At 34.9% G+C, this 19,772-nt stretch overlaps 1 pseudogene across 1 annotated transcript in view; it reads left to right on the plus strand.

The window, feature by feature from the left end:
* Window positions 1-19,772, plus strand: part of LOC143249120 (death-associated protein kinase 1-like) — a 159,731-nt pseudogene that overhangs the window by 78,921 nt on the left and 61,038 nt on the right. The window lies entirely within an intron of this gene.

Below are 19,772 nucleotides of genomic sequence, written 5' to 3' on the forward strand. Positions count from 1 at the left end.
AAACAACTTTAAAAAAATGAGGGTATTTAGTAGCTGTTTTTAAAAATGATGATATTAAGTAAATGTTCCCTAAATTTTAAAATTAGGGAAGATAGGAATTTATTTTTTTCGTGAGAATTATTTAAAGAGTAGAATTTTGCACTTAAAAGACAAATATATTTCTACAAATCATGAATCTAATTTAACTGCAATAATAATGACAGCATAAAAAAGAAGAGGATATATTTAACCAATACTTACTGTAAGTAATGTCTGAGAATTTATTAATATTTAAAGAAATTATTAATTAAATAAGAAATTAATATTTAATCAGAAACGTTTTTTCTGTCTTACTCAGGTTCTAATCTTACTTGTTGATAGATGAGGTAGGTGAAAGATAGTTTTCTGTCTGTGTTACTCAGGTTCCATCATGTAGAGGGCCTTTTATAAGAGAAATATTAAGATAATGCTGCAAAATTTTGATATTTCCAGCTTGTACAGGTTTCTGCCCTATGCAGTTTTTGGCTTAGACATGTATTACTATATATTATTTTGAAATTCCAAGTTATAAGTTATGTTATAATGATAGACTAAGATAGAGGTAAAGTATCTCTTTACATAAGGGATTTCTGTTGGGAACAAACATAGCCAAAAATGGTACGAAAGATATTTCAAAGCTAGAAGGGTGTTTAATTGTTATAGGTCACCTGTACAGATAGATATGATCTGTAGAAATTATGGAATAAGATCAGCTATTGTAGGATCCACATGTAATATTTATGGTAGGCTTTCCTCTCAAGACACCTTGATTAAGATTCTATGGAACCAGTTGGAGAGAGATTTCTTGAAGTGATATTTAGAATGGATTCCCATTCCAAATGGTCAGAGAACCAACCAGAGAAGATGCCATTTTAGGTTTATTGTTAACCATTAATGGTAACATGTTGCAAGAGTTAAAATGAGGGGAATGTTTGTGAAGAGTAATTATTTCATAATTATGTTTGATATTTTGCTATATGTTGAGATGGGCCCAGCATGGCCAGATGGTTGGTGCTTGACTCGCAATCTGAGGGTTGTTAATTCAAATCCCCAACTCATCAAGCATGCTCACCCTTTCAACCATGGGGGCATTAATGATGCAGTCAGTCCCACTATTCATTGGTAAAAGAGTTGGATATGGGGGTAATGACTAGCTGCCTTCCCTCTAGTCTTTCACTGCTATATTAAGGATTGCTAGAACAGACTCCCCTCATGTAGCTTTATGCAAAATTAAAAAAGATACAAACATGTTGAGAATAAAATAAATGAAATTGTAGATCATAATTTTAATAAATTCAATTTTTAGGCCATGTGACAAGATTTATAATGAACGTTTAAACAGCAAAAATGTTGTAAGTAGCAGCATTAATTGATGATGGCAGCTGTTTAAGAGTTAGTGAACTGGGTAATTTTTACAGTAAATATCTTTGAAGTCAAGATAGACATGTTCCTAAAAAATAAATAACATACAAGACCAAACATACTGACTTACTAAAGACATAAAAAGAGAGGATAAATGCTGTATGTTTAAAATTTTCAATTAACAGATAAAAACTAAGGGAAAGCTAAGGTTTGGTCAAAATATAAATTAAGGAATTTAAAATGACTTATGATAATGTTAAAGCTAAAATAAATATTTTTTTTTTAAGTGTGTTAAAAGTGAACAAAATGGTAAAGTGATTCTTAGAGGATACTGATAGTTAAGCTTTTGTTGAAAAGTGTGAGATGTCTTTGATTTTAAGAGCTTTCTTTTGTTTTTATAAGAGAGACTGGTAACAATTTTATGGTAGTTATTGGAATTGACCTAGATTATGTACATGCTGATTCTTTAGTATTAAAGAAAAGGATATTGAAAATAAATGAAACTCTATGACTAGGTGAAGATATTCCTAGGATTCTAAAAGAGATCCAATTTTGGATATGCAAATCTCTCTCACTTTTTCTCACTTTCATTTTTAGGAGCTCAAGAGAGTGGAAAATTGCCCAAGAAATAAAGAATTGGTTATGTCACTCCTATGTTTAATAAGGGGGAGAAGGGTTTTAAGAGTTACTCTAGAAAGATATATAAATATATAAATTAGTAGGAACAGTTCTAGAGATTCTTACAGAGTAAGTGATGCAAAATAATCTTACAAAGTGTAACATTGTAAAAGAAAAGCAACACTAATTCATTGAAGTGATATCTTCTCTTACTAACCTGTTAGTGTTTTTGGAAGGTGCTACATATTATTTTGACCCAACATGGCTTCATGATAAGGGGGTTTTTTTGTTCTGAAGGTTACAAATTCAAATTCCTGTTCACTTGGTTCACTTAGATTTTCAAAGAAGGTCACTTTACTGTGGATTGTAGGGTTGTTGAATGAGAGAAAACAGAAATAAAGCATTTAATGGAGTCCAGTCAGACTGAATTTTTCATACGGGAGAGGTCTCAGGGGTCAGTGCTTTAGTCTGTGATTTTTCCAATTTCAATTAATCATACTGATAACAGCATAATTAGTAAATTAATAAATGTTAGGGGTATATCTAGGTATACCTAAAACATTGAGTTACTTCAAAATTAGTTAGTTCAGCTGGGTAATTGGACAAATATTTGGCAAATGACGTTTAATTATAATAACCTTTGGGTTACCATGATTTTGATGATATGAGAAATATGTAAGGAATCCATTTAATGTCATGACTGAAGAAAATGTCCTTGGCATAGTGAAAGTGAATACATCACTCATTCTAGCAAGGTGATGCTCTGTTGCTAGTAGCAAAGCTAATAGAATATGAGTGTATTTATAGGCATTTTAGTTATGAGTCAAAAGAGGCAATTATCTCTATACATATCATTATTTAGGCCTTATTTAGAATATTGTGTGCACTTTTGGAGTCTTTACCTAAGAAGCTATATTGACTTATTGCAAAGGGTACCAATTATAATATGGAGATGAAATGGTTATCTTATGGTGAAAGGCTGTTATTTTCTATTGAGAAAAGAAGAGTGAGAGGTAATATTATTGAAATTTGCAAGATTAACAAAGGATCCATAACATAAAGACCCCTCGTTACATTGGTCTTATTGTCTTCTAAGTGTAGCACAGAGTAACTGGCTTATGGGTTAAGTTGCTTTCTACAGTAGTAGAAATCATCACAAACAAAAGTTTAAAAACAGTAACTGTACTTTCTGTAAAAAATTAATGATTGATTATATTTTAATTTTTCTAAACAGTAGATGTGCAAATACAACTGTGAAAAGACCAAACAGTATTTTATTGTCAATATTTTACATTTAATATTAAATTAATATTATCATAGTGGAATAGTGTATATACTTTAAAATATGTTGGTTTAGGGGTGTAATAATAACTTAGTGTGATATCAAATTATAGATAAAAAATTATTTTTCTAAAATCAGTTAAAACTGAAGAGTACCATTTCTATTAGATAAAAGTAATAAATCATGACAAAATTAATTATATTATAGTGTAATATGCTAGTCTGTAGTGTAGTTTAAATTTTATTTCGATTTTTATAATGGAAGCATATGATTAATGGTTCTTGTTATGATGAAAAGCAACGAATGTTGACCTCTCTTCTAACGTCAGATTTCTCATGTAATAGATCTTAAGGATAAATTTTAATATCCAGAAAAAATGAAAAAAACAACAACATTGTTTCACTCATTGTGAAACGCCCCCCAGTGGCTCAGCGGAATGTCTGCCGACTTACAACGCAAAAATCCGGGTTTCGATACCCGTGGTGGGCAGAGCACAGATAGCCCTTTGTGTAGCTTTGTACTTAATTCAAAAAAACAGCAACAACAACAACAACAACAACAAACATTGTGAAACCTAGTTTAAAAGTACGTTTATGGTTACGTGTATTTGTATAATAAATGAAGCATGAGCAGAAAAATTGAAGTCTTTTTACAGTCCAGCTTCATAATAATGGTTCTGCATTGGTTAGCACATACTTGAGTTGCATAAAAACTTTTGTTCTTGCCTTTTGTTTTCGCTGTGATTACCAAACTTTTATACAAAAAACCTAAATATGTAACCTAAATGCACCAGGCTCATGTATTTTTCTGTGCCTTTACCTTTTTATCAGTGAGAGGTTCCAACGATATCATGTTACAGGAAGAGTAAGCACAGAAACCGCGAAAGCCTTTGAAATGTTATAAACAGTGCGAGTAGTACATTGTCCTTGTATTGAGTTTGCTTTGTTTGTTTGTTTGTTTGAATTTCTCGCAAAGCTACTCAAGGGCTATCTGCGCTAATCGTCCCTAATTTAGCAGTGTAAGACTAGAGGGAAGGCAGCTAGTCATCACCATCCTCCGCCAACTCCTGGGCTACTCTTTTATCAACGAATAGTGGGATTGACCGTCATATTATAATGCCCCCACGGCTAAAAGGGCGAGCATGTTTGGTGCGACGGGGATTCGAACCCTTGACTCTCAGATTACTAGTCGAACGTCTTAATCCACCTGGCCATGCCCGGCCGTCCTTGTACTGAGACTGACTGAAATGGTCAGTCCTTGACATTAGCATTTTTTACTTCATTGTAGGCTTGGCATGGTCATTTGGTTAAGGCACCCAACTTGTAATCTGAGGGTCATGGGTTTGAATTCCTGTCACACCAAACGTGCTCGCTTTTTCAGTCGTGAAGGCGATAATGTTACAATGAATCCTACTATTCGTTGGTAAAAGAGTAGCCCAAGAGATTGCTGTGGGAGGTGATGACTAGCTGCCTTCCCTCTATTCTTACACTGCTAAATTAGGGACGGTTAGCGCATATAGCCCTCGTGTAGCTTTTGCGCGAAATTCAAACCAAACTTCATTATAAAAAGAAGAATATTCCACACACACAAGTATACAACGAATAATTTAAAAAAAACAACACAAACACTTACAAATTTAATACGAATTGAGATAGATAACAGCTGAAATACACAAAGCCTCATAAATAATGGAATAATGCTTTGGTATCAAAGATACCAAGCTGAACAATTAAAAACTCCGGCAGTTGTAGTAATTCAATGCTACAATTACCAAAGATATGGGCACGTTTTTGCGGCATGTCTAGCAACACCGCGGTGCTGCGGCTGTGAACACCATATTTCGCAATGCAAAGATGAACAAAAAACACAGCCAATTACAAGGATGTGACAAATACAAACAAATAAAACAATATATGTATATGAGATAACAATAACAACCGAATATAAGTACGCAACAAACAACAGACACAACAACGTAAGTTAGCAAAACATCTAAATAAACGTATGCACAAATGTTAAAAGGAAACAAAACACCTCAATACAAACACAAAAATTACAAGAAAACAATACCACACTCCTAGAAGCAAGTGCTAACACTCCTGACAAAAGAAGCCTATTGACTACCATATTCAAAAACATAATAACAGAATTTATAACAGAATACACAAAACCAAATCAAACAACCAACTGTATTGATATGATAATCCACATCCTGAAAAAAACAGATTATACCTCATATGCCACACATAATAACAATACATACGGGATACCTACTGACAACGTAAAGTTCACAGTAGTATATATCAATATCCAAGATGCAATAGCTTCCAAGAAACATGAGATCGAAGACCTTATACAAGAAACTAACCCCCACGTTATAATAATAAGCGAAAATTTAATATTGAACAACAACAGGTTTAAGATACCAAATTACACAACAATAAGTAAAGAGAGAATACACAAAAACGATGAAAATAGAGGTACAATGGATGAGGTATCTTACAGTTTATATATGATGATAATATAGCCGTAATGAACGATAACCCCACCCTTCACACACACAGACAGCGTATTCCACTAACACCAATGACTATTAGATATGTGTCTTAGTACAAACAATATGAGCCAGAAGCTAATAAAATTTCAGGTGGGAAGATATGTTGATAACGATCATCTATCAATATATTGAGTCTTCGATCTCGCCCCCCATAAAAATACAATCTACAAAAAATAAAAATTCGATTATAATAAAACAAATTGGCAAAAATATATTTAAAATGCATACTGATCCAGATATAGATGCTTATTTTTACAACAAAGTCACAAATTATACACTAAACAATGAAGAACAATTTGAACCAATTTTTTCAACAAGTATATCTGAGACAAATACAATATACATAACAAACTACGAAGACACGATCCTAACGAATGAAATATCCATACATGAACTTCATAAAGCAATAACAAAAAATCTCCGGGTGAAGATGATGTTCAAGCCATCCTCCTAAAAAAGGGAACTTCGAAATTGCGTGACCACCTAAAAGTACTTTTTAACTTATCACAATACTCTGGATACATACCAGTTTCTTGGAAGCATGCTAATATATTAATGTTCCATAAGGAAGGAAAGCCAGCCAATAACCCAAATAGTTACCGACCGATCAGTCTGACTAGCTGTGTAGACAAAAAGTCTTGAAAGAATAATCAGTAACAGACTCTCCACATTCTTGAAGACAACATCAAAATTACCAGAAGAAAAATGTGGATTCAAAATATTTAGACAAACAACTGACCACTTAGTCAGACTAACTGAAGAGATAATAATAATATTAGATAGCTTTAGCAAAAAACAATGTACTGTCGCCTGCTTTCTTGACGTTGAGAAAGCATTTGACACTGTATGGCACAATGGTCTACGGCTCCGTATGCATGAAATGGTACTACCGCGTGGAGTGACTCGCTGGTTATCTAACTTTTTGGAAAACAGAAAATATAGAGGGAACCTTTTCTGAGTACTTTACTTCAGATGCTGGCGTCCCTCAGGGATGGGTAGTTAGCCCTATACTCTTCATCACGTATGTAAACAATATGCCATTGAAGGATCCTAATCATGCGTGAAAACAGGTAATACTTCATAATGGATAAGATCGAGAAATTAAACCGATAAACACAATTGTTTTAATTACTCTAAATTTCTCGTTTTACATGTCTCGAACAAACTAGAGCTCGAGTTTTTTTTTAAAAGTGTCTGTTGTTTCTCACCCTGGCACGGCCAGGTGGGTAGGGCGTTCGACTCGTAAAATGATGGTCACGGGCTCGAATCTGCGTCACACTAAACATGTTTGCCCTATCAGTCATGGGAGCGTTATAATGTGACGATCAATTATATTGATTATATATAATATAGTCAATTATATCAACTCTATTCTAGAGTTGGCGGTGGATGGTGAGGACTAACTGTCTTCCCTTCAGTTTTACACTGCTAAATTAGGGACAGTTAACACAGATAGCCCTCGTGTAGTGCGATTGACCATTACCTTACAATGCCACCACGGCTGAAAGAGCGACCATGTTTGGTGGATGGAGATTCGAACTCGCGACCCTCAAATTACGAGTCCAGCGCCCTGACCACCTGGTCTATGTGTGTAGTTATAGTTTGAGAAACAGTGTTAGGTCTTATACGAACTGTAGGATGACTGGAATGGACTACACCGGCTTTTTAAACACTTGTAATTCCACACATATATTGGTTTCGGGATCCTTATAATGACGTCACCCGAGAATGAAAATAAAAAATATAATCGGCATTGATTATATGAGAACTGCTGCAGTTCTCTGTATTTTTAATGGAGCTCACCCAGTTCTCTTTTATTTTCACAGCGGCTGTTGCCCCGGGCAATTGGACTTACTTATATCATCTATTTTCTACTGGATCACTTTTATTTCTATTTAGTTCTTGGTTAGAAAATAATTATAATAAAACTAATTGATGTGAGTAGCCCATAATATAAAAACCTATTGATAATTTTAGATTTAGTAACAAAATTCATTTATTATACCTGGCCTGGCATGGCCAAGCGTGTTAAGGCGTGCGATTCGTAATATGAGGGTCACGGGTTCGCATCCCCATCGCTCCAAACATGCTCGCCCTTTCAGCCGTGGGGGCGTTATAATATGACGGTTAATCCCACTATTCGTTGGTAAAAGAGTAGCTCAAGAGTTGGCGGTGGGTGGTGATGAGTAGCTGCCTTCCCTCTTACACTGCTAAATTAGGGACGGCGAGCACAGATAGCTCTGGAGTAGCTTTGTGCGAAATTCAAAAATAAACAAACATTTATTATACATTCATCCAAATTGATAGTTTCACATACTGCATAGTCTCATAAATGATTATTTATTGGACTATACAGTTAAAGAATGTTATTTATCAGTACTTGCCAGTTTTAAATGTAGGCTATACTTGTTTTTGCATGTATGTGGAGAAAATGCCACGACTGCGAAGAACGTAGAGAACCTGTCAGGGTATAAACTGTGACCTAATTAGCAGAAGCAAATAGTTTCTTGAATGGTTCCGTGTTTGTCCTGGATCTTTTATTTTATGCGTTTTAGCGCGTGCCATATTCCCGTTACAGCTGACTGCTTCATTGCTTCATATAGACCTGTAACTGGGGTTCTTGACTTAACGGGCCTCGTCATATGGCTGTATTACGTCAGTGAGAAGCACTTCCTCACTGAAATAATGTTTTTGATTGCATTATTGTGAAACTACAACAAATATTGACATATGTGGTAAATACATCCATATTTACATATATACAGATATATATACATCCATACAGAGACAGTAAACAGCATGGAGTAGTGACAGAATTGTGTTTAATACTGGTGTATCGTGTTAAAAGTTCGTCTGTTTGCTTTCACTTAAGTTAATAATGAAATTTAAATAGTGTAGAAAGTGATGTAAATTAAGCACAACGTTTAAATATAACAGGCTTAGTTTAGTAAAGAACATGGTTTGGACGGATTGGGTTAAAACATATGAAGTACATGATTGAACAAGTCCGGTTGAGTTGAGAAAAACAATGAAAACATGGGTTCGACGGGTCAGATTGAGTCACGTACATAGTATAAATAGAATAATTCGGCTTAAACCACATACAGATCGTGGGTTAAAAGTATCGGGTTAAATTACTCGAAAACATAGGTTTGAGAGGATTGAGTTATATCATGTATAGAGTATTGGTTAAATGTGTTTGAAACATTGTATGAGATAACCCATTAATGGCTCCATTATTTTAAAGGATTAAATTCCCCATGTTTTGTTGGGCATTTTCAAGAGATAAAGGTATGAAAAAAATGATTGTTATATGTGATTTTTATTTCATCTCTCATGTTGATAGGTATTAAGAAACTAGTGAACCTTTGTTACGTTAGCAAATACAATAGCTAAATAATAATGTGTCTGGGAAAGCATGAGACCCAAAATAGTTGTTTTTATGAAAAAAGTTATTATGACATGATACTGACCAAGTGTCTTTACATAAGAGGTATAACAGGATGCTGTTGACCAAATGTCTTTACAAAAGAGGTCTAACAACATGCTGTTGACCAAGTTTCTTTACAAAAGAGGTCTAACAACATGCTGTTGATCAAGTGTCTACAAAAGAGGTCTAACAACATGCTGTTGACAAAGTTTCTTTACAAAAGAGGTCTAACAACATGCTGTTGACCAAGTTTCTTTACAAAAGAGGTCTAACAACATGCTGTTGATCAAGTGTCTTTATAAAAGAGGTATTATGAGACGCTCTTGACCTAGTGTCTTTATAAAAAGAGGTATAATAACAACTGAACCCATTGCTTTGTAATGTATATTACGATATATGTATTGTTTTCGGGAATAGTGAATCAAACTGAAACATAACTGAACCCATTGCTTTGTAATGTATATTACGATATATGTATTGTTTTCGGGAATAGTGAATCAAACTGAAACATAACACGCGACAACGTAACGAGATATTTTACATCTTATCTGTAATTTATTTTTCCTATTCAGTTTTTATGACACGATATGCCTATGTATTTGAGATCTGTCCGCTCTGCAAAAACATTAAGTTTTTTTGTAACTGTAAGAAATGTCATCTCATCTCACAAATATTGCGTTATAAGACAAATTTCAAACTGCTTCATTCCAGTTTTAAAGTGAATAATTCATGATAAGACGCTGTTTCAGTGGAACTTTAGGTAGAATAGACGCAACATATTTGAAAACTTTGTTGGACACTCTAACTGCCTGGTGAAATAATAAAAAGAGACGATGTTTCGACTTATGTACTGGCGCCTTCTTTAGTACAGAAGACAAAACACTATCTTCTTTTCTTTCTACAGACAGTGGTAATCCGTTAAAGTTTTCTACCATGTTAAGATGTTATTCTGGAGACTCTTAACAAGTACTCCTGTATTGAAGAATTAAAATCACAGCTTAAATAGGAGACATGGAGAACCATCTACTTCAGGTGTTAGAAAGAAAGGGAAAAAAACTACTGGTAATATAATAAGCATGTTAAAATATGCATAGTCGTTATATAGAGTATTTCTCATCAGCAGACTTGGTGTAGAATTTTTACCGCGTTTTAAAATTTACGGATATCACATGCATTGCAGTGACTTTTTTAAACATCACAAAATATACGTCATGATAATTATTGTAAAGTATGTATATTGTTAAGTATGTATGTTTTTGTAATTTTTAAATTTACATCTATGATCGAAGGAAATTCTCCAGGACATTAGTGGAACACGGCGTTGGCTAATGCTGAACAGTTGTTATAAAAGGTATTTTGTTGGAAAACTGATATGTTGTGGCATAAATACTTTATAATCCTATTTATTGTGCTCAGGGCTTCTTGCTTACCGATCATATGTAACAAATGGTTTTTGTCGAAAGAAGTATTGCAGTTGAAGGATTTTCTTTGTTTGAAGTTAAGCACAAAGCAACACAATGGGCTGTCTATATTCTGCTTACCACGGATTTTAGCGTCGTCGTAAGTCCGCAGACATACCGTTGGGCCACTGGGGGGACAGGCTGTAGGAGCTACACATAAATACTTGAAATATAACACAATGAAAAAAGAAAAGTTATTTGAGATGCTGAAACAGGTCATACGACCTACATCATTGACCTCGAGCATTGTTTTTTAAGTATTCACTTTTCCTGTATTATATTTTTAAATCCTCAACTTAAGATTAATAAACTATTTATATTAAAATGACTATACAATTGTCACAGGTATTATAATTTCAGAACTACTTGTCGCAGACGCACAGAGAAAACAAACTTTTTGGATACTTCTCTTGATTTGACTAATTAGTTTTGTGATGTTTTTTTTAATTTCTAATACTCTATTCATAGGTATTTTGTTTCTTATGTTTACGTATTTGTATCAGTAAAGGTAATACTTGTTTGCTTGTTTTTTTAATTTCGCGCAAAGCTACTCGAGGGCTATCTGCGCTAACCGTCCCTAATTTAGCAGTGTAAGACTAGAGGGAAGGCAGCTAGTCATCACCACCCACCGCCAATCGAACTTTTTTACCAACGAATAGTGGGATTGACCGTAACATAATAACGCCCCCACGGCTGAAAGGGCGAGCATGTTTGGTGCGATCAGGATTTACTTGTTTGTAAATTGATCATTTAAACGTCGTCAGTAAAATCTGGTTTTAAGTTTTATATTCCAATATTACATTTTTTAATACAGTGTTATAAAATTCAGTTTTCAAGATAAGAGAATGAATTTTAGTTATCTGTTTTTTTTTCTACAGTGGAAATGCGCAACATTCTCAAAATAACCTTCGTATGTATTGCGCTTTATTTCCGCTATACATATAAAATCTACTTTTAAAAATGCAGTCAGACAAGATAAATGTTGCTTGCGTTGTTACAGAATGCGATAGCTGTGTAATGTGTATTACGATATATGCATAGTTGTAGAGAGAAGCAAAAATGACAACACCAATAACATGTCTTATCTGTAATTAAATGTCGCCTGTTTTCATACTTTATTATTCTTGGTCAACGTGAATGGCGATATCTGTCCGATCTGCAAAAGTATTTGCTTGTTTAACTGAGATTAAATTTCTTGTAGTTACATAAGAATGTTGGATTTACTCTACTTATTAAACAAGCAAATACTTTTGTTTCCAAAATGTCACATCGTAAGACGAGCGTCGAACTATGTCACTTCAGTTTTAAAATGACTAATTGACTGTTTTTTTCGTCTTTTCATGTTATATAAATAGTATAGGCTGTAAAAACAGTGAGTAAATATTTTATACCAATATTGGCAAGAACTTATAACTTAAACTAAAGGAGAATGTCCTATAATATGTTAACCACACTACATATTCAGTGCTGAAGAGATCTTATTCCTCTTATTGTTGATTTCGAAAGTCTGTAAGTCAGCAAATAATGCTAGTTAGGTTTTTTTGTTGTTGCTGTTTTCACCCAGCCTTCTGGAAACTGTGGTTCTGATTGTAGGCATTCAGTGAGAACAAGGCAATGTTCGTTTTATTTAATTTTATTATCAAGTAAGACAAATCCACTGATGGTTTAGCGATAAGTGTGAGGGCATGTCAAGCATATCTCTCTAACATTTCGGGTGCAGATTGCCCATTGTGTAGTTTTGTGCTTATCAACAAACGAGATAGAAAATTTTAACTAAAATGCAAGTCGGATGAGCTGTTTTATAATTTCCTTTTCAATGATCCACATGTTGTAGGCATAGTCTAATGGTTTCATCGTTCATTATTATTCAATAGAATGTATCTGTAAGAATATTACAACGCAACCATAGACGCAATTCTATAACCTTTTTATTTTAGGCCCCCCGCTAGTACAGCGGTATGTCTACGGATTTACAACGCTATAATTAAGGCTTCGATTCTCCTCGGTGTGCTCAGCAAATAGCCCGATGTGGCTTTGCTATAAGAAAACACACACACCCTCTTAATCCTTATATTTTCAAATTATATATGTAAAAACGGCTGGTATGGACAGAGAAAGCTCCACGTAGAGGAGCGAACAACGGTTTGACTTTCTTCGTTCTGCCATGTAGGTTTTAAGGGGCTAAATGTATGTGATAACAAATGCATCGCTAAGCGCTGGCACAAGGGTTATTTGTTGTTTGTTTGTAGTTGAGCACAAAGCTACATAAAGAACTATCTGTGCTCTGTCCACTATGAGTATCGAAACTCGGATTTTAGCGTTATAAGTCCAGAGGCATACCGCTATGCCACTGGGGGACGGCACAAGGGATCTGTGATCCGAATCTCCAGTTGAGGTCTTGAAGAATCGAATAGAAAACCTTGATCGATATCTTACAGAAAAGGCGAAAAATCCTGCCCCTGTGGAACCGAACCCCGAATCTTTTAAGCGCCTAGCGACTTCTTTGTGTAATAATGTTAAAAAGTAAAGTATAATTGAAGCATTTAAGTTCTGTGTTTCACAAATGTGTTATTTAATTTTACTGAACTTTTGAAATAAAACTAGATTTCGAAAATATCAGGCAGGACCCTTTTATATTATATTACTTAACTTTACGTTCATACAACGTTATTAATATTATCCTTATAATAACATTTATATCATATACCCTGCTTCAGAAATTTGATATCCAAAAGGTCGGTGGGCGTGCAATCTTGTGCATGATACTGTAGTAATTATTGTTTGTGGCTCGGCATGGCTAGGTGATTAAGGCACCAAACTCGTAGTCTGAGGGTCGTGGGTTCGAATCCGCGTCACACCAAACATGCTCGCCCGTGGGAGCGTTATAATGTACGGTCAATCCACTGTTCGTTGGTGGTGGGTAGTGATGAGTAGCTGCTTTTCTCTTGTCTTACACTACTAAACTAGGGACGGCTAGCGCAGATAGCCCTCGTGTAGCTTTGTGCAAAAGTTAAAAATAAACAAATAAACAGTTTTGTTTGTTTCCTTATTTATCCACATATATGTACGAACCTTCCTATTTTATTCCAAACAAATAGCCAACACAGATGTTACACAAAAACAAAACGAGTCTGTGTTTTACCAGTAGATGCAAAGCTATTATAAAATAAGCATGTTTAGAAACAGGCCGTGTGTGTTTTGTAAATATATTCACATTACTACATATTAAATGATATTGCATTCAGTGACGGGAGAGGTCAATCGAACACGTTATGTTCCCAGTGGCACAGGGGTATATCTGCAGATTTACAATACTAAAAATCAGGTTTCAGTACCCGTGGTGAGCAGAGCACAGATAGCCCTTTATGTAGTTTTGTACAAACAGACAGACAGAACACGTTATGCCCATAAATATTTAGACAGCAACGTCCCCTTCTAACTTGTGCTTTTTTTTGCGTCGCATATATTAAAATCGAAAATGTGACATTATTAAAAGCACAAAAACTAAATACGGGCATTATAATTTTGCGTATCTTTCTGTTTGAATTTCACGCAAAACTACACGAGGGCTATCTGTGTTAGCCGTCCCTAATTTAGCAATGTAAGACTAGAGGGAAGGCAACTAACTAGTCATTACCACTTTACCACCAATTCTTGGACTACTTTTTTACCGATAAATAGTGGGATTAATCGCACATTATAACTCACCTACGGCTGAAAGGGCAAGCATGTTTGGTGCAACGGGTATTCGAACCCGCGACCTTCGGATTGCGAGGCGAGTGCCTTATCCACATGGCCATATCCGAGTTGCGTATATTTCTTCAGTGTTTTATTAAGTTAATTTCATGATTATTTTTGCTTTCTTTTTTCCTAATTTTTCGCTTCTTTTCGTTATTTCTTCATAAGTTTACTATGGTATTTATTTAAAATATACGATTTTTAAATTTTGGAGATTACTATTTTGTTCATAATAGATTATCATCTTTCAGTTAAATTATTTGCCTTTAGTTGCGTGTGATTGTAATTGTCACCGTCCAGTCTGTAATACACTGGTTTCTTTGGTTGAAACATGATAAAAGACCAGTTAAGACAAAGTATTTTTTATCCAATTAACAGTGAGAGAAACACATCATGTAGCTGCCGAGGCTAAACTGACGTATGCTGAATACAGTTTACTTTTAATGTTCACGTGGTTGAAGATGTAGCAAACTAAATCTTCATGACTAGGCAAACAAAACAACCACTTACGCATACTTCGCAACGCCGACGAATTGTGTCCATGATTTAACGTTCCCGCAGCTCAGAAACCGGAATAACTGGTTGTAAAATTATTTGCTTGGGATTGGGTAGTAGTAAGAAAGGGGAGTAGAGGGGAGAGGAAACAAGGACAAGAGTTGGAAAACTCCTTCCGACTCATTCCCCACCAAGCCCTTAAAGTGCACATGCCATTAGGCAAAAGCACGTGAGTTCTAATGTATAAGCTTGTGTGTCGTTTGATGTTCGACGTTTAGTGTTTGTGTTTTTTCTGAAGTTTTAGTTAGACAGGCGCAATCTGCTCATGGCCTTCGTTATCAGTTTTATACCATACTAAACGCACGATGAGTGCTAGTGAGATGTGAATCAATCTTATGTGGAGATTTTTAACTGCAATGCTAATTTGTGTGTGTGTATTTTTACATCACAGTAACGAAGCAACAAGCGTATATAAGAACCGGCCCATTCACGACCCGTGTTGTTACACTTTTATAGGCTCTTTAACTCTCCTGATATTTGGTAAGTGTTCTGTTGGACAAGTATTAAAAAATTATTTGGTTTTGCATAACTGTAAAATGTGTGATATGCTAGCCCTATACGATAAAGACAGCGTTCCTAGAACCGCTGAAAAAGCCTGGGGGTTCAAGTGACTGTTAGCCTCGCGATCTACGGCAAACGTCAAGGCTGTTGGCATCAAACCAGGTCACGAACGGTGTATCGTTGTTTCCACAAGGAAACAGTACGCATACAACCATAGTCAAGCGTTGTATCGAGCCATGATCCTCCTCTGCAGTAGCCTATTCTATAATGTAATTTTGTTTTTATCACGTGGAACTCGTAAGTGAATCTAGTGTAGGTGTTGTTAGGTCGGTGGTCAGCCATGGATCTAAGTAGCGACACACTTCAGTCTCAGGAGCAGGAGACAGTTTACTTTGAACCTAGCGCTGAGGAAGAAAACACATTTGTTGTCGTTACAACTATGGTAAGATTTTATTTTACTGTTTTTAGCGTGAAATATTAAGAGTCCTGTGAACATATTTAATTTTTAACATACCATCATGAAGGACGCCAATCTTACGAAATTGAATTCAAACATAAAGTGTCTTAGATCCCACCTCTCTTATTCAATAAGAATGTGAACATTAAAACATCTATTTATAACTAGTCATTTATTATGTGAGATAAGTCCACCTTCGATATATATACGTAATAAAGCGATAATCATTTTCAGTGAATGTGTATAGGAAGCTGTTTTATTATGTTTTTATTCCCATAGTGGCTAAAGGCAAATCTGTTGGTTTATGATGTTAAAAACCCAAGTTTTGATACTCTTGGAGAGTACAGCACAAATAGTTCATTGTGTAGCATTGCGCTTAACAAAATTTATTACGTTGTATATTTTGTTGTCAATCTTGTTGTTGCGTTTGCAGAATTTGACTCTGTGCGTTTGTTAATATGGTTTCGCAGTACGTTACTCCCACCCCCAGTAATAGAACTTCAAGTATAGATTGTTCTAAAAGCATTTTTAACTAGTTAGGGTTAGAATGTGATGTTCATTAAGATGTTGCGGCTGAAGTTAGCTTTGAAAACAAGGCCTTACTTATCACAGAATTATTTTTCACGAAGTACCAATGCATTTTTTGCTAAAATAACGTTTTCACAGAAAATAATGCACGTAGGCTATAGTGTTAGTATATTACGGATAAAATAGACATTATGAAATGCGATTATGTATACTTTTTGTTGCTGTTTAAAACAAAATTATCGCCACTATATTCCATTCAACGAGTAATTTGGGAAAAGTTTCTGAAAGGTTAAATATCTGCAAATGATAAAAACATTGATAATTAGAGTTGGTATTGCATACTGTTAAAAGTTACATTTTGGTAGTTTAATCTACTACTACAAACTGACGTTTATAGCTATTATAATTTGACATGTTTAAAGTAATGTAAATGTTATGTGTATAAAATATCTCGATGGCAGAGTCTAAGAGAAGGTCTTAAAGGTAATTGAACCAAAAACTGGCAGTGGTGTTTTGTCCCTCACCCCTTTCGGGAGCCAGAAAGCATCATATTTAACTTTCTTTGGCTAACCACTCACAGTTTTGGAGATAGCAGTACCAAACTTGACAGACAAGGTAGGGGTAGTCTGGGAGGATGTCTATTTCTATGGCGTACTTACCTATGAAGGGAATAAAAGTGTGCTGAAATGGTTACTCGTTATCCTGAATCTAAGAGTGAATGTTTAGGGTCACTGACTCGGAATCTCCCCACTTAATTTGTGTACTTGGCTACACTTGGAATTTTGGAGCGCTGTTTTTGAAACTGTATTCATACCCTCACACATAAGTACGTTATTTGAACATCTAACAGCAATTTTTAATATATCATTGTACTCTGGTTATATCCCAGTTTCTAGGAAGCATGCAAATGTATTAATGTTCCAGAAAAAGAAATGCCAGCCAATAACCCAAATAGTTACCGACCGATCAGCCTAACCAGCTGTGTGGACAACATTCTTGAGCGAATAATCCAGTAACAGACTCTCCACATTCCTGGAGACAACATCATGATTACTAGGAGAACAAAACTGTTTCAGAAAATTTAAACAAACTAACATTTTAGGACTAACATTCGTCTCTAAATTAACAGGGATAAACCACATGAATAATATTAAAACACAATTTTGGGGAAAAACAAATTATGCTTGTAGTCTAACTGGTAAAAATAGTGGAGCAACAGCAGACAATATCTGAACAATATATAAAACATACATTAGGCCCGTAATTGACTATGCAGGCCCTGCATGGATAAATACAAGTAAACAAAAACTATTACAAGCCAAACTGCAAACAGTACAAAATACACAATTCACAATAGCTTATAAAGTACCCAGAACTACCTCATCAGATTTCATACATAAATACGCACACATAGCAACAATAGCAGATAGACCCTTACATAGTGCAATAAATTATTTTGGAAAAAAATTGAAGAAAAAACGAACAAGACAGATACTGCGTACATGATGAGGATAGCCCTCAACACCTTTCCCCAGTAAATATATATTTTCAAATAAAACAAAAAGGCCGCCTATAAACTATACTCCACATTAGTGTAGGGATTAACTAATAAGCATTGAAAGTTTATGTGAATGTTTTATGGTTAATATCTACCTAATGATAGTGCAAACTGTTATGGAACTATTAAGAAAAATGATATATTTGCATCAAGTGTATATGTAAATAGTGCATGGAGATTGCCTTAATAGGGGCCTGAGTAAGTGTCGGTTACTCTAACCTTCGTGTAAAATTGATAAATACACTTGACAGTCACTAAAACCAATACAAAGGGAAGGAGGAAGAGGTTGACGAAGCCAGACTTCCCGGGTATACAAACATAAATACCCAAATAATCATAAGAGAAAGAGCGAAGTGAATATAAGTAAGTGTGTACTGCATAAGTACTACAATAACAGGTTTTGTGAGGCGAGGGATCCCACTTAGAGTGGCTATAGAAGTAATCGGGAATAATAGTTGATCTTGAGCAGTACATTGGAATCTATATGAATCACGAGGGAAGGGAATTGAATCTTGCAATGGACGTGGGTAGGTTATGCTATAATTTTAAAATTTTACTGTAAACATTCTGCTGCATTATTTACTGTAATAGTATAGTTGATGTACCATTTATTCCAATCTCAAACTGTAGTATTGGCAATGTTGCATACTTTTAAATGCCACTTTTAGGTGTTTTAGGTTTACTGTAAACGTCTGAATAATGTTAACTTTCTCTTGCTAGCGATCTCTTCGAGCTGTAATTTCAAAGTTAAGAACAGTTCTTTCTAGGCAGGCGAAACTTAGTTAATATTATAAATGTAATTAAACATTTCGAAATAATTCTAAGACGTTCGAATGTCCAAACACGATCGTTAACTGCACGGAATAATTTGCGCTTCTGACTACATGAAATGACAAACATCAGTTTTTCAAACAGGTCACAGAATAATTTTGTTGTTCTGAAACGGCTTTTATTTCACAGATCAATAGTTTTTTTAATTAGCAACAACTAGTTTTTCTAACGTTATTGTGCACATGTTGGAATCCAATGTTTATTTTAGGTTTGTTAGGAGTTAAAAGAACAGTATGACCTGGAAACTGCTTGTCTTGTGTATCGTATTCCTTAAATGAATATTCGATATTTACATTCTGTATTTTGTATTGCTCTTGCATCAATCTATATTATTTGTTAGAAACAATGTTGGGTTTGTCTGTCTTTTTTTGTTTTTGTTTGACAGTACTCCGTGTACAATATATTTGTATTACTGAGAAGTTTAAAACATGCCTGAAAACAAACTATCTCTGCATAAAAGGATATTTTCTACAGCTGTCGGGATCAACAGTCAAGTGGTTTTATTCTGTTGTTATTTCAATCAGATCATATGATGGCGTGTTTAAGGTCAGACGTGGAGATAACGTAGCATGTTGTTATAGTCTAGATGTGTATGACAACAGTAGTTTTATTTTGTTACAAGTTTAAGGTCTCAACGAAGCGACATTTTCAGTTACTTATCTGTGCGGTTTTACGAGAAATCCTCGATTATCATTGAATTTTTTATGAGGGTATATCGACAGTAATATGAAAAACTAAAGACGCCGTTGGGTAACAAAAGCTGAGGACTGCGGTCTCATCTATACCAAGTTAGTTGGTTGGTTTGGTGTGTAATAGCGCATAGCAGCTAGGCTACCTGCGCCTTATACCAAGTTAATGACGACCAAAAATAATTACA

This window comes from Tachypleus tridentatus, chromosome 4 (genome assembly GCF_004210375.1).
Source record: "Tachypleus tridentatus isolate NWPU-2018 chromosome 4, ASM421037v1, whole genome shotgun sequence".
Lineage (NCBI taxonomy): Eukaryota > Metazoa > Arthropoda > Merostomata > Xiphosura > Limulidae > Tachypleus > Tachypleus tridentatus.